Here is a 16,941-nt window from a genome sequence, read left to right as displayed (position 1 = left end):
GTTGCTCTGCCATTCAGCACCTAATTGGCAGCTTAAGTGTTCTAGGTCCTATGTAAAATTAAAATCATCCTGTGCTGTAAGGGTGGTTTTCTTAGTTGAACAGGTATGTGGTGCCTTCTTACCTCAGAAATATTTGCAGCAGATTTTCACTGTACTCAGTAATTGTGTCTAGCCTTTACTCTTCAGTATTTTCTTGCTGAAAGATATTACTGAGGTATTGCGCAGGTGTATACCCAAAATTCAAATATTTATAAAGTGTTTATATTGGCTTAAAGATCCTGTAAATTATCATGGGGAAAAGATGTATCAAGATAAATGGAAGTCACTTGAGAAACAAACTTAAGTCCATTTCAGTTAAATAAATTGTTTAAAGCACTTTTTGTGGGGAAAAAAAAAAGGAATGAGAAAAAAAATGATCGGCACCATTAATCTTTAGGGAAATGCATACCGCACCATGAGATAGTGTGTCACTCTAGTCAGAAAGCCTGTTATAAAAAAGACAGAAAATAACAGCTGCTGGTGAGGACACAACTGCTGGGCAAAGGAAGCCCTGATACCCTGGTGGGGCTAGAGGTTAGTACAGCTGTTACAGAAGACAGTATGCAGGTTCCTAAAAAATTTTTTTATTTTTAGAGTCGGGGTCTCACTACTAGAGTCGAGGACACAACTGCTGGGCAAAGGAAGCCCTGATACCCTGGTGGGGCTAGAGGTTAGTACAGCTGTTACAGAAGACAGTATGCAGGTTTCTAAAAAATTTTTTTATTTTTAGAGTCGGGGTCTCAAGCTGCCTTTGAGCTCACTTTGTAGCCCAGGCTGTACTCAAACTCACAGCGATCCTCCTGCCTCAACCTCCTGAGTGCTGGGACTGCAGGCGTGAGCCACCACACCTGGCTGCTCCTCAAGAAATTAAACAGAGAACTGCCGCCCGCTCCAGCAGGTGCACTACTAGGTGTACCGTATACATTAAGGCAATCAAATCAGTATACGCAGATAGCATCTGCGCTCCTCCATCTGCTCCAGCACTATTCCCTATAGGCCAGAAACGGAAGGAACCTCGGCGTTAATGAGTCAGCAGAGTTATCGCTCTAGCCCCAAAGATATTTTCTTGGAAAAAAGAACACCTGACCTGGGTATTCTCAAAGAACAAGACATAATTTTCAAAAATATAAATCCTAATATATATATGTGTGTGTATATATATATCCTAAAACAGCTTATATACTGAAAAGATAATACAAATTTCATACTTTATAGAAACTTAAGAGTCTACAAATCACTTCAGCATATTATTAACTTTGGGTTTTTTTTTTTTTTTTAACTTGGGGCTTTGAAAATTTAATTTTATTGATACACTTTAGGTATTCACGATGACAACATTCATCTTAGAGAATTTGTAGCTGTACATGACGTGTCTTCATTCTCCTTTTTCCCCATTTCCTTCCCCTCCTTTCAACTCCTCTTACATTTTACTGTCCTCGTTTCGAGACATGGTCTGCCTATGTATTTCAGGCTGGCTTTGAACTTAATTTATTGGCCTCAAAGGTGCCGTAATCCTGCCTCAGCCTCCACAGTGCTAAGATTACAGGCGTGCACTACCATGCCCAGCTATATTATCAGATTTTAGCGATTTCCAGTGTTCTTACCTTTGGGGGCTCTTTTATGGTTTCTATTTTTCACAATTGTTACACATTTACACTTCAGAATAATCCTAGGGATAGATTCCATTTTCCTGATTTCTGTCTGAAGCGCCTGAAGCTTACTTAGTAAAGTGAATTCTTTAAGAAATTTATAGGGAGCATAGTTTGAAACAAACCTGGGGTCCGAAGCCAGACCTAAGTGGGTGTTAGCAGCCGAGACTGAGCACAGGAAGGGAATGAATTCCTATTACCTGAAGAAAAGATTGCTTTGTAACCAGAGTAACAAGCGGCCACCCCAACCGGCTTTAACCTTGCCCAGTGAATTGACAGCTTGCTTCAGTGAATGCACTTCTGCAAACCGACAAACCAGAATCAGCTCTTTGGACACACACCCCACAAACTGTCCCCAACGGCACCCCACCACTGCATCCTCAGAGTCACCACGCCCTCTCACATCCCCTCTTCTCAAGGGCCTTCGGTTCCTGTTCTCCGCAGAGAAGACTGCTCTGGTCTGAGGTAACGTGCCTCCCGACAGAGCTCTCGTGTCGATGAACTCAGTAGGGTTTTCTGCTGTTTTTAGCGGGTAGGTTGTTTGGCTTTTTCTTTTGAAAGTTCAGATGCTGAGCTGGGCTCTTAGCACTTTCTTTTTTCTTCTTCTTCTTGAGACAAGGTCTCACTGTGCTGTTCAGGCTGGCCTTGAGCTCACTTTGTAGCCCAGGCCGGCCTTGAACTCACAGCCATCCTCCTGCCCCAGCCTCCAGAGTCCTGGGATTACAGGAGTGCACCACCATGCCTGGCTCTTAGCATATTTGAATGCTTGTATAGTTTCTACCAAGATGGGAGAGAAGACAGGCTTGGCAGCTTGCAGGGGAATTGCCGGATGAACTCGTACACACATTTGGCCCCCTCTGCTCGGGCACCCCTTGTCCTTCACAGTGACCTATGGCAGCAGAATGCTGATCCATATTTTAATATAAAAGACTGGGCCTAGGGGACTAGAGAGATAGCTCAGTAGAAGAAGCACTTCCCTGGCAAGCGCACAAGGACCTGAGTTCAATCTCCAGTTCTGGAAAAAAAAAAAAAGACTGGGCCCGGGAGATGGCTCAGTGGAATAAGTGCTTCCCCGGCAAGTGCAAGGGCCTGAGTTCAATCCCTGGTTCTGCCAAATAAATAAATTAATTAATTAAAAAATAAAATAAAAGATTAATATAGGGCTGGGAAGATGACTCAGTAGAACAAGTGCTTTTCTGACAAGGGCAAGGGTCTGAGTTCAATCCTCGGTTCCGTCAAAAAAATAAAATAAATATTGATATAAATTGTTCCTCAATAGGAACTGTAACTAGAATGACATTTGTTCCACCCTGCAGGTCTTTTTCTTCTTCCGATATTAATATGTGTTGGCAGCACATGCTGATCACACCTACCACGGGGAGCTGACACAGGAGCACCCCCTCTCCTCCCTGTTCCTTCTATCTCTTGGTCCCCTGAGCAGATGGAAAAGATCGTTACCCAGCTCCTTGCGCTTGCCAGGGAAGCGCTTATTCTACTGAGGCATCTCCCCAGCCCTTTCTTTAAAAAAATTTTTTTTTTTAACTTTTAGTTATTTATTTATGTATTTTAGCGAGGGGTCTACAGGGTGTTCAGGGTCTCACTACTAGATCGGACTCGTAGTGATCCTTCTGTTTACAGCTTCCCCAGAGCTGGGATTATAGGCGCACGCCACCACGCTCAGTCTCAATCGCCTTCTCAGCGCGCCCGGGGGCAGGGCTGGCACGGCAGGCCGGGGGATCAAACCCCCAGCCCCTGCGCCTGCTTGCAGGTACCTTAATCCGCTGAGGTATTCGGCCGACCCTTTTGGGGTTTTCCCCAACTCATTTTTTTGAGACAGGGTCTCACTGAACAGCTCAGGCTGGGCCTTGAACTCATTGCAGTCCTCCTGCCTCCGTCTCCTGAGAGCTGCCATGATGGATGTCGTCCGTATCCTTAAATTTCCTAAAAGCCATTTTTCGGATGATTCAACTCTGATCGTTTTTTCCGTGCGTGAAAACAGGATCAAATCCCGCCGGCGGGTGTGTGATCGGATGTCTGCGAACACGAGTCCATCTTTAAGGACAACCGGCAGCAGCGGTGGGGGTCTGGGCAGTCTTTGACGTTCTTGCCTGTAGCTGTGGCTTAAGTGAAGATCAGAAAGGGAGAAACTCACAATAAAAAATGTTCCCACAAACATGAGAAAGAACTGATTGTTCTGTGGCCAGGACCACAAGGCACCAAACTGGTTTTCAACCTGTTCGGTTGATCTACACTTCGTTTCCAGTACTGGTTTGTGTTTTTTTTTTTTTTTTTTTTTTTTTTTTTGCAAGCCAACCAGTCAACTTCAACCCCCTCTTCTAGTTCAGCCAATGGGATGGACGTGCTTTACAGACTCGCCTCCGCGTGCCAACCAATCAACAGCAATCCCTGAGAGGACCCCTTCACCGCAGCTGATACCAACAGATTTATACCTCTTCAGGTCCTCCAGTCCCCGGCTTCAAGCTTCCAAAGGTGTAGCTGACACTAGCAGCCTCTTCTGCTCTGGCCAACAGAAGAAAAAGTGTCTGGCCAACAGAGCTCTCGATCAACCCAGCTTGGGTTTTTTTTCCCCCCTGTGGTTTTGAAATTTTAGATACTGAGTAGTGGCCTTATCACCCTTTGACAAAGTCCAATCTTACAAACAGAAATGACTCTGGGCATTTCAAGAACAGTATGAATGAATGCAGTCAATTGCAAACATTGATCACTGCAGACAGGGATAGGAACACTTATGACAGCCCAAGAGGCGTGGAGAGGTAGTCCGGAGATCAGGAACTCTAGGTGAGTTTATGGACTACCGGTGACATGAAAGGGGGTGCGTGACTTGTGTCAAGCAGTCTTGTAGGTACTAGTGTGCAGCCAGGAGCAAGATCAATGAGATCCAGCTCACGAGGGTCTTTCTCCGGGTGGAGATGAACGAGGTTAAGTTCAGCTATGAGAAGCAGCACGAAGACAAGACAGCAGAATGGGGTGCCGAGGCAGGGCAGTCAGGAAAGCCTGCTGCACACACAGGCAACCCCAAGTAGCTCCAACAGCTCTGCCAGCCGCAAGCACAAAGTGTCCCGGGCAGGGGCAGCAGGTGTCGGACGTGCTCCAGTCCCCGGCTTCGAGCTTCCAAAGGTGTAGCTGACACTAGCAGACTCTTCTGCTCTGGCCAACAGAAGAAAAAGTGTCTGGCCAACAGAGCTCTCGATCAACCCAGCTTGGATTTTTTTTTCCCCCCTGTGGTTTGAAATTTTAGATACTGAGTAGTGGCCTCGTCACCCTTTGACAAAGTCCAATCTTTGTCAAAGGGGTGGTGGTCTTCTCTGTCCCTAGCTCTTTTCTGTCCCTAGCTCCTCTGTTCATTCCTAAACAATGAAGTCCCTTACTGCGCTAAGCGTTCATCACTGTAGACATTTTCCTTCTTATTTAAAAACGGAAGCAGTACAAAGTCCTTGAGGTACACGTAGAACTCTGCCTAGTAAAGTATTTCCCCCATCAGATTCCGTGAAGGGGAAAAAAGCGGGGATAAAGATCTGTTTTGGAGCAGAAAACAATAGACGGCATTGTTTACCACCGCATCATCTTTGCATATGCGGGAAATGCTTACGGAACTTCTAGGAACCAGGTGTTGCCCCAAGAAAAAAAAATGTATAGGGAAGCTAATTAATTCCTAGTAATAGCAGCCTTGGTAAGCCTAATTGCTCACACCTGCCCTGGAAATAGAATCCCCAGCTTATCGCGTCCCTACAAGCCTGTCACTGACAGGAATCGGAGGGTTAGGAAGGGAAGGGGCTCTTGTTACCACTTCCGAGCAGTGAAAGCCTAAATTAGGCTAACTGAGAAGCGCTGCATCTCTAGGAGCAGGTGTGAAGAGGCGGGAGGTGAGGCAGGCCTCTGGGGCACTCGGTGGGCAGTGACAGACTGGGCCCCCTCAGGGCGGAAAGGAAGGGAGGAGGCTCCTTTCGGGTTCTCCTCTGGCTTCTCCAAGGCCCAGGCACCCCCACTCCCCACCCGCAAAGCCCAGCACCATCAAAGCTAGTGCCAAAGATGATGTTGCTCTGCTTGATGAAGAGAGAGTGAACCCCAAAAGCCGTTCATCCCCCCAGTTTGGCGAATTCCATTTCAAGCGTTGCTAGGTGCCCGGCTGTGAACTCACTGCCCGGGAGACAACAGTGATCAAAGCAAGTATCTCAGCGCTATTGCAGTTATACTTAGCACCGAGACAAAGGTGATAAGTGAGGACCGTAAATCAAATTCCACGCTGGGCCTGGCCGGGAGCTGATGCATACAAGGGAGAAAAGGGACCTGGGCCTAGGGCCTCCGGGTGGGGAGGAAGGGAGTGAGGGAAAGCCTCGGGAGAAAGCGGGCTTGCAGGAAGGCGGCCACGGGACCACGGAGAGCGCCGTCAGGCAGGGCTGCAGCCAGCGCCAAGGCCCTCTGGGGAAATATGGAGCATCTCCTCTCTGGAGCAATGGAGGAAGCAAGCAGGGCCGGGGCACAGCACGTGATGGGGACGAGCGCAGGAGGCAAGGCTGAGCCGCGCTGTTTCCTCCACGCAGCTGACAGTGCAAGGCCTTTCAGACCTGTCAGGCATTTGGTTCTAACACTGAATGAACCACTGCAGGGTGTCAGCGGAGGAAAGCCCTGATGTGAGTTCTTGTTTTGTTTTGTTTCATTTTCTGAGACAGGGCCTTGCTACGGCCTTGAACTCACCTTATAAAGCACACTGGCCTCGCACTCATGGGGATCTCCTCCTGCCTCTGCCTCGGGATGGCTAGGACTGCACTTGTACGGGAACAGGCTCCCTTTGCTGCATGTTGAGAAGAGACTCACCTGCCGTGGTCGTGGAAGCAGAGACCAACGAGGAGGCTGCTCCCAGCACTCTGGGAAGCTGAGGCGGGAGGACAACTTGGTGACTTTGTGATTCCCTGTCTCAAGATAAAAAATGCAAAAGGCGAGATTGTAGCTCAGTGCAAAGGCCCTGGGTGGAAGCCTCAGTACCGCAAAAAGGAAAAAAAGGAAATCAGGAGGCTCCGATCGTAGCAGTAGCAGCTGGCGAGCAGGAGTCCAGGGTCTCACACGGCTCCAAGTCTGCTCTCACTCCCTTGTCTGCTTCTGGGGACCTCTTGGAAGTCCTCAGGCTCCTAAGAACAGGGTTTGCAAAGGACAAGGCTGATGACCTGCGAGCACGTGTCCATCCATCTGTGTCTCCGTGCCTCCCCCCACCCCAACCCGGGCTTGGACCCAGCACCAGGGAAACCAAGCACTGACGTTCAGGGAGCCATCTGAGGGATGGTACGATCTGCTGGCCTCTTTCTTCAGGACAAAACCCCTCACCTTGGATAATGGGAAACACGTGGTTTGTAAGTCCTCCTCAGTGTGTTGCCCAAGGCCACCGGCAGTGTGGCTTTAAGCACAGCCTCATCTGCCCTTGCTGCAGGCAGAGGGTCCAGCAAGGGCCTCAAAGGTGCAGTGGTCCCTGGTGTGCGAGTTCCACCCCTTCCTCCTGTGCACGACAGAAAGAGGACAGCACCCACTCAGGACTCAAGACCCAGGTGTCTCTACAGATGGCCTGGTGCGATCTGAATGCACCCTACTGACTCCACTTAAAAACAGCATCATAAGCAGCAAAACCAAAGTGCTGCAAAGCGGACAAGCATTTGTCTCTGTCCTTTGCAGCCAGGCCTGAGGGACAGCTGCTTGTGATAGGAGCTGAAGGACAGGGAGTGTCCACCTGCCTAAGTTACCTGCCTCCATAGACTGCTGCTTTTTCTGGAATTATCCCAATTTAAGCCAAGTGCCAAAGGATTGGTCTCAAATATGAAACACAATCAATTACTAAAGGCTGTCTGCAGCAGTGTTGGAGGGTAAAGAGACGACACCCAGGTTCAAGGACAGCAAAAAACGAAACGAGATGAAACCAAAACCAAAACACTGTAACTGATCAGTATGCCTAGTGTGGAAAGAGAGTAGGAAATACAATCGCATATTTTATCGCTGTTTTCAACCTCTCTCGCATTATGCAGTCCTCCACTGAGAAGGCTGCTGACAAAACACAGCGATGACGTTGGTTAACTACGCGGTCCAAAGCTATGTACGTGTGAAGGCATGAACTCCACCTCCGAAATGTGTTGTATCTGGATCTTCGGTTGGATGCAGCCAGAAATGACAGTTGAATGAAAATCTGGCCGCAGCGCTCAGCCCAGCTGTTCTGTGTGTCGCACTCTGGCTTTCTGTCCTTGGGGAAGGCGACCTTTTGGCTCACTTTTTGCAAAGCACAGTTAGGCGCTTGCCCTGGAGTCTCGCACATGCTCACCACAGACCATGGAGGACACACGATCCTTCTCCATTTTCTCGAGAAGGCTCTGAGATGTCCCAGGGCCGTCAGGGGCAGGCAAACATCTGGATCCAGCTCTGCCCACCTCCCATGTCTTGTTCTTGCATGTTGCTATAAATCTGGAGCCGGGTCCCACGTGCTCCAGCACACGTTCCTGTGGAGGCAAATTATCAGGTCCCAGAAGGCAGCAGGGGACTGAAAAATGATGAAGCGTTCGTGTCACACTGAACAGGTAGCTTAAGCCCAGGATCTCTGTGATCTCACTGCATAAAGCCCCAGGGCAATTAGCACTGATTCAATAAAGGCCTAAGCCCTTACCTAATTGTGTGTTTGCGTCTCTTCCATAACATGGAAATGCCAGCTGGACGTGACTGCCGGTGATATTTTGAAAGAGAGGACTGTTTTCCAAGAGCTCACATTTGCCTGCTGGCACCCTCCCTTCCCTGCTCCGCCCTCCCCAAGCCACCTCCTGCCCCCCGCTCCTGCCAGAGTGGCTGCTGGGAAGAGCAAATGCTGGCCTTGGAGTGGAGGCTGTGTGAGGCTCCCCACAGCCTGCTGCCTTGCGGGTCTCTGTCTCTGCTCTCCGGAGGGCGCACATTTCACTGCCGGCTTCCACTGACGCAGACCCTTTAAGTTCAAAGGGTAGGAAGAAAAATTTAAGTGAACATTTTTGCCTTGGGCGTTTTTAGCAAGGCTGGGCAGAGGAGAGACGAGGCAGCTTTGTCCCATAGCTTGCAAGCACCTATGACAACTACAGCAGTTTCTGTAGCAGATGCGTGGGGGACAGGGAGCTAGCACTGACAGAGCTCGAACTCTGCATGGGGGCAAGGCGGACACTGACACCCTTGGGGGGCAGGGGATGGGCACAGCTGACGCTGACCGGACGGCAGCTCCTCAGGGGCAGAGCCCGTACTCCATGTGCAGCACACAGGAACATTTTTAATACTTGAAATAAATTCCAACTAGGCCCCAGTTTTTAATCTTCACTTTCCAAATGAGGAAACAGGTTTGCACTGCAAGCAGAGGCCATGGTAGCCTGGGAACCCAGCGCCACACGGCCGAGTGAAGCGCGTCCTGCAGGCCCGGTGAGCATCTCCTGTTATCATCACAACTGCTGTCCGCACCTGGGGCCAGGCTTGGCTCACTGTCACCTGCACACCGGCAGGAGAGAGTAGACGGCTGATGTCCAGCAAGGCAGGAAATTGGATCTGGAGAAGATGCTCAGCCACAGCAGTCACAGCCTGTGGTTCTGTCTGTCTCCTTCCCTGGTACCTTTCCCAGAGTGAAAGGAGTCATGGCTGGAGAAGAGGCTGCCTGCACTTCCAGCTCACAGCAAGTGAGCTCTGAAGAAAGAACAGCAAAGTCCCTGGAGAAGACTGTGGCTTAGTCGTGTGACCTTCCCAGGACAACTGCTCTGAGGGCAAGGGGGCTTCTGCTGATTACTGGACCTCCCCAACAGCGCCGGCAGGAGCCCCTGCAGGAAGGGGTTACGACCCCAGGGCAGTCAGTGACGCAAAAACAACAGATGTTGGTCCTCTGACACCCATACTTTGTACATAAAAATAAGCTTCCTCTGCCATAACTGCCTCTACATAACTCGGTGAGTAACCAAGCAGCATTCTTTGTGATGGAAACAATCTCTATGTAAACCAACTTGAAGTTTGAAACCAAAAGCAACAATAAAACAAAAGAAAGAAAGAAAGAAAGAAAGAAAGAAAGAAAGAAAGAAAACCTGCTAACATAAAATAGATTTTGAAACTTTGAATAGACCACTGCTAATGTTCTAAGCGCCTTTCTTCAGGGCTTTCTTCTAAACTGTGGCAAATTAGAACATTTCCTTTGTCTTCCAGAATTCCTTAACTAGTTTTGTTCTGTTTTTATCTGGAAAGAGGGAAACACTTCTATACATGCCACGATGCAAGCTGTCGGAAGTAATATTTGTAAAGAATATGATTTTTAAAAATTTGTCATCATTTTTATGGCATATAATGCCATTGTAGTGAGTTTATAAATAATTTGATTACTTTTTATGATTTGGGGCAAATCAGCAATAGACTTGGTAATGATTTAGAGGTGATCTGAAAATCTCTCTTGTACAGTGGTGAGTTTTTATTGATTCCATAAGTATTTCTTGAGTTTCTCTAGTACTTTTTACAAATTTAAATGAAGTCCACATTTAGCCTTGGAACCCTTACAACTCCCCAGGGGTCCCTGCTTTAGAACACAGATATCTGGTGACACACTAGAGTTAAGTGATCACTGGGACAAACAAGATGATGCACAGCGTTGACCCTGTCTTCCGAAGAGGAGGGGTAGGGACCTGGGAGAGCCTCTGGGTTGCTGGTCATGCCCTTGTGGCCTTTTAACTTTTTAAATTATCTTTTTTTTTTTTTGTATTTTAGGGAAGGGTCTACAGGGTGTTCAGGGTCTCACTACTAGATCGGACTCATAGTGATCCACCCATTTACAGCCTCCCAAGAGCTGGGATTACAGGCGTGTACACCATGCGCAGTCTCAGTCCCCATCTCAGCATGCCCTGGGGGTAAGACCAACACAGCTGGCCCAGGGAATGAACCCCCAGCCCCTGTGCCTTTTAATATTATCTTGTAGTAAATTTGACTTTTTGTCTCTATGGTTATATAGTTCTATAATTTTAACACGTGTAGATTTGTATGGTCACTATCACAACCAGAATTTTGAGGTTCTAGCAATCCAAAAATGCCTTTGCAATCACCCTCCTTATCCCCTGGCTATCACGGATCTGCTATTCAGTGCTGTATGAATTTTGTCTTTCGAAGAATGTGGCATAGGTGGAAGAGAGGAGTGCAAAAACCTTTAACCCTTTTGTCATGTACCAGAGTGTAAACCAGTCATAGCTTGTTTATTTTTCCACTCACTGAGGGACACTTAGGTTTCCAGCCTTTGGTGACTGTGAATCAAGCCACTATAAACATAGATGTATTGGTTTCTTCCAAAGGCATTTTACTTCTTGACCTGAGTGTTTTGCCTCAGCCTGAGAGTACAGGTGTGAGCCACCAGCCTGGCTCATACGGCACTCAGAATACCACAGCCATTCGACACCTGTGATTTGCCCAGTGGCATCCTCCTGGTCACAGCCTTTCTCAGCCTGCAGGCTCCGCCCACACGCTGGCCAAGAGAGCTCAGGTCCACAGCTGGCTTTCACCAAGGGATGTGCAGAAGAAAGCAAGTGGGGGGCAGGGTGGCTGTGGGGGCCGGACATGCCCTGCCAACAAAGAGATGAAGGAGCTTGGATTCACTGTCAGCAGGCAACTGCGAGTGACCACAGGTTCTTGGTCAGCGAAATCAAGTGATGAACAGTGCAGAGCAGGCACTGTCTTCATTAAGAAAACACTGTCTTCAGTAAAGAAGAAGGAGCCAGGCATGGTGGGGCACACCTGCATTCCCAGGCCTCAAGAGGCTGAGGAGAGCCTCTGAGAATATCATGCTGTAAATAAATCCGTTTTTTGCTAGGGCGAAAGCAGTCGGTCTCAACTGCCTGCACCCAAGAAGCACAGTGGGTCCAGCAAAGAGCCCCCGACTACGCACTTTCTACTGTTAGCTCATCTTGCCAGGGTGGGCAAGACTTTAGCAGGCAGCTGGATCATGCGGGAGGCATCGGGAGCTCCTGGAGGAGCTGATGACTGTGTTTCTGCAAAGGACTAATTAAAGCTATCTATCATTTCCTCTTTTTATTACAGGTTCACAGACTTCTCCAAGAAAGGCACGTCCTAGGGACACTACCAGCTGAAGGCAGGAAGGTGCTCCCCAGGAAATCACTTGAAGAAAATGTTTAGGAGCATCCTCAAAGGTGATGTATCTTCCAACTACTCTCAAGATAAAATCGAGTCCCTAAAAGGCAAGAGGGTCCAATATGCCAGCAAAAGTCAGACTCCAGAGCTGTTGCGTTGTGTTGTGTTATAGAGAAGGAAGGAATATAAGCCCATATTTTTTAAAACATCTCAGTTGCCAACAGCTTTCTTCAAATTCTCCTTTCTCAACAACTGGGACCCTTGCGGGACACAGTTGAATCCTTATGATAAAATCAGGGACAGCAAGGCTAACCAAAGGATGGAACCTCAGGTGACTGACCTAGATCAGCAGCTAGCTCTAGCTACAGGCGGTTTCTGTTCTTAAACTTCAATGAGAACTTCCTCCAAGGGCGGCCCCCTAATCCCTTCCACGTTTCCCTCTCAGGGCTGAGCAGAGCCCGACCACGTGCATCAGTAACTCAGAGAGTGATTCATAACTTAATTCAGTCAAATCATCAGCGTCAGCAGTGCCCGGGAGGTAGCAGGGGCCCGAACTGAATCACACACAGAGACACGGCACAGACTGTGCGCCGGGTGAGGGAGCGGGCAAGGGCTGTCCCCATGTAGGCAGTAGAGACTTGCGGATCTGCTATCACAGTATCAGTGTACTGCAGCCCCCTCCTGCCAGCAGTTCGCAGGACGGCATGTTGCCGCCACCGTACGGTCTAGCAGCTGCCTGGGTAGGACCTGGACGGCCAGGCTGTTGAGGGGCACTTTCTCTCCAAGAGCCCTTGAGCCCTTGAATTACTGGGGAGGGGAGCCATCCTGAGGAATCCTGCTGAATGAACAGCTGCTACACCCGCCATGCTTGTGACAAAGCATGGGTTATGAGTGGACATGCTGTGTCACTTCAGTGGGGCACATGTTAAAAATCTGCTCCTGATGCCCCTTGGCTCGCAGCCCCTCAGGGGACTTCATGCTGCTTGCTTCTAGAGTAAGGTGAAAGAGCAGGCTGTTAGTGACATGCAGAACCCAGCAGCTGGGGCTCGGGCTGGGCAAGGTGCACCAGCAAGATGCAAAGCAACAGCCAGCGGCTCGGTCACCAGGGCTGCAGCCAGCTTGGGTGTGGAAGGGACAAGGGGTCTGCAAGTGGCTGCTGGGCAGCAGGCAGATTAGCTTGGCCCAAGGCTGAACGCGATGGCTGTCTGTGGGCAGCACACGCCAGGGGCCTACCGGCAGTGCAGGGTGGGAGTCGGGGCCCAGCGCAATGACCGTGGGACACTGCATGTGTGGTGGGCAGATGAAAGGGGCTGACCACCTACGAAAGGCAGGACGGCTCCACACAACAGAGCAAAGGCCAGTGTGACTCCCACAGGTTCCCACGGCGGAAAATCCGCTGTACGGTTGTGCGAGCCTAGAGTCTGTCTTACATAAAACGCGGAGCCATTTGCGCATTGCTTTAATTTATATGCTGATTTTCCAAGAATACAGCTACTATGCTTGTGGGAAGTGTGCGCTTCCTTGTGTCTGAAATGCACCAAGAGCTCTCGCCCGGCAGCGCTTCATGCCACACACCTCAGCCCACGTGTCAGTCTGCACTGAGAGTGGCCCTCATACACACGTGACAGAGACTTGGGACTCCAGTAGCAGAGGTGCCAGACTCTCCGGCGGATTTAGTTCCAAGCATTCTTTTCAAAGGCTGTACAATACATGCAAGAACCTTATTCATTTCATTAATAAAAATTTAGTATTTAAAATGTGATTACTACTCATTGCTAGTTTTTAAAACAATGATGGGAACTCCAGTACTGAAGTGGGGCACTTGTTTTAGGGTTGCCCGTCTTTTCTTTTCCCGTCTTTCTCTAATCATGATGCTTGCCATCTCGTCCATCACCCGAGCAGCTGCTCTTTCGAGAATAGTCTCTTCTGCTCCCTCATCCACTAAAGCACAGCGCAAGGCTCAGGGATACAGCTTGGTGGCACAAGCACCTGCCTGGTAAGCGCAGGATCCTGTTTGATTCCTGGTACCTAATTAATTAATTAATTAAAAATAGGGGTGGGGAGATCGCTTGGCAGTCTAAGCGCCTGCCTGGCAGGCGCAAGGACCTCAGTTCTGATCCCTGGTACCACATGCCGTGCTGGCCACGGAACCCTGGGTGGGCCATGCCAGCCCAAAGCCTGATGTGGTGGCACACACTGTAATCCCAGTGCTGGGGAGGCTGAGACAGGAGGATCACTGCAAGTCCACACTGTGTAGTGAGACTCTGTACCAAATACATGAATAAATAAATAAATGTTTAGGACCAGGGGAAACAGCTCAGTGGCGTAAGTGCCAGACTGGCTTGTGCAAGGTCCCAAGTTTGATCCCTGGTTCTGCAAAAAAAAAGTGAATAAAGTTTTTAAAATTTAATTAAAAGGCCTGGCCTAATAGCTCAGTGGATTAAAGCGCCTGGAAGCAGGCTCAGGTCCCTGGCCTGCTGTGCTAGCCCTGCCCCCAGGGCATGCTGAGACAGCAACTGAGACTGCGTGTGGTGGCGCGCACCTGTAATCCCAGCTCTTGGGAGGCTGTAAACAGGCAGATCACTATGAGTCCGATCTAGTAGAGAGACCCTGAACACCCTGTAGACCCTTCCCTAAAATTCAGAAAAAATAAAATTTAATTAAAAATAATTTTTAAAAAAAGTAACAGTATTTATATATGGTCCCCAAAGACACTGTAAAAACTAGAGATGGCTCAGTACAGCCCAACATGGGGCAAGACTACGAGACTGGAATGGTATTTTCGTGAAACATTCTCTCTCCTTGGTCCACATGAAAACAAAGGCAATCAGGGATGCGTGGGCGCCAGCAGCTCTTCGGGAAGAGCGCCGGCTGCTCATCTCCTCCACTCTGTCAGAATGCAGCCTACTTTGCTCTGCTACCCTTCACTCAGTGAAGGTTACTTCCTGCTTTCTCTTATCATAGACAAATAACGCTAGTCTGCGAGCACACATCCTGATAGTGTTTCTCCCCGACTGCTCCCTGGTACTGGGCTCTTTGCTTTCCTTCGTAGTTCACACACCAAGTGACATCTTATCTGCTACTTTTGCTCAAAATCCAACTCATTTTTTTTTTTTAATTTTTATTTTTTTGGCAGAGCCAGGGGTTGAACTCAGGCCCTTGCGTTTGCCAGGGAAGCACTTATTCCACTGAGCCATCTCCCCAGCCCCCCATCCAACTCATTTATGAATGCCCAGATACAATGACATGACTAAGGTACCATGTCCCCCTTTAGTGAAACTATACCCTAGCATTCATGTTTGGGGAAGATGTTCATCCTTATTGCCTTTATTTTACTTCACCATGAATTAATAGGTGTGACATTATTCTGATTTTTAAAAAGTTATATAATTCAGGTAGGTTTAATTATCAGTGAATTTTATCCCAGGAAATAGTTCATTGGTTATAAAATCTAGACAGACCGTCTCAGTTACTTATTACTCATTGCTGGGACAAAGTACCTGACACCCACAATTAAGGAAGGAAAGGTTTATTTAGCTCATGGTTTGTGGAGGTTTCAGTCTATACTCGGCTGGCTCCCTGGCAGAGTGGTACGTGGCAGAGGGCAGCAGCTCATGGTAGCAGAAATCAGTGAAGAGCAAAGGGAAGGGCCGCAGCTGCAGCTTCTAGCCAGCCCCTCTCTGCTCCTTATATTAAAAGCTGGCTACCCTGGGGTGGGGGTATAGCCTCACACAGTGTCCACGCCCTCCTCTTGCACAGGATGAGGATGGTTACAAAGTAAGAACTCTGGCTCCCTGCTGAGTCACTTAATTAAACTTCTAAACTTCTCAAGTTGACGCCATGTACCAAGCACCAAGCACTGCACTCTGGCTGGGAACTCCCGGCTGCCCAGGGCCTTGCTCCGGAGAGCCACAAGAAGGCAGACTCTGGCTGGCCCAGGGACACTGGGCGGACACTGCTGGACGTGTGCAGGAGGCAGAGCGGCCGTGGAGTCTTCCCTCCTTCCTCAGTTCTGCTCAGGTGCTGCCAGCAGCACGTTTGGGGCAGTGATGGGGGTCGCTGCACGGGGCTGTTGTACAGAAATGACTCTAAGCAGTTAAAACCAAGGAATATGCCTGTAATCTGAGCACTCTGAGAGGCTCCTATGGGTGGACTGCGAGTAATAGGACCTTTACCTTTACCTTTACAAGCACCATTGCTCAGGTAAAATTGATCAAATCCAGTACCAAATGGGGAAGCGAGCCACGTAGCAAGCGGGACAGGGTCTCTTCCTACTGGGGGTGGGCTAGTGACTCATTTGGGCTCTTTCAAGGTGTAAAGACAGGGGTCTTTCTCACAAGAGATCTAGATCTTTGTGGGCACAGAACAGACATCCCAGCAAGGAGCTTAAATTCCAAACTCAAATGAACATATTAAAAGTCGCCTTAATTCTCCTTTCATTAGCCTGCTGTACTTGCTTTTGAGAAACACGCTACACAGAAGGAAGAGATGGGGCGACAGCAAGGTATTTGCAATATGAAGCCAAGCTTTAAGCTTCAGGTGACTGCATGCTAAAATAGGGACATGGAAGCTTATCTTGAAAACAAGTTCTGGAAGTACCTTCCATACTGTCAAGGGTGAAGTCTATGTCCTACCACATTAAGTGTATTTACCAAAATGGACAAGGAGTGTTTAGTCATCTCTGAAATATTTGTAGCACATGCAAAACTACCTTAAAATCACAAATGCAGTCACTCTCTATTTTTCATGTACTTTGACCCTCAGGCACTAATACATTTACACTACACTACATTTCATATGTGAAACTAAGGCAAGAGTTGCTAAGAATATCCTTCACCCTTAACACAGGATTGTTGTAGGCAGCTGAATTAAAAAGAAATATTATAGGCAGTGAGACAGGGCCAGGCCCTCAAGGGGACAAGATGGAAGACCAGGTGACTTTGCAACTTAGAAGAGACAGACACTCCCATATGGGCCAGACCTCAAGACCAAAGAGGAAAACAAATACAGCTACATACTTCCCTAGGGATGGGCATCAGGGACTGATATTCTAAATAGCTATCAATCACCTTGAAAGAGCCCAAATGAGTCACTAGCCTACCCCCCAATAGGAAGAGACCCTGTCCCGCTTGCTACGTGACTC

The sequence above is a fragment of the Octodon degus genome, unplaced genomic scaffold (assembly GCF_000260255.1).
Source record: "Octodon degus isolate 3935 unplaced genomic scaffold, OctDeg1.0 scaffold00026, whole genome shotgun sequence".
NCBI classification, from domain to species: domain Eukaryota; kingdom Metazoa; phylum Chordata; class Mammalia; order Rodentia; family Octodontidae; genus Octodon; species Octodon degus.
This window is presented reverse-complemented; position numbering follows the sequence as displayed.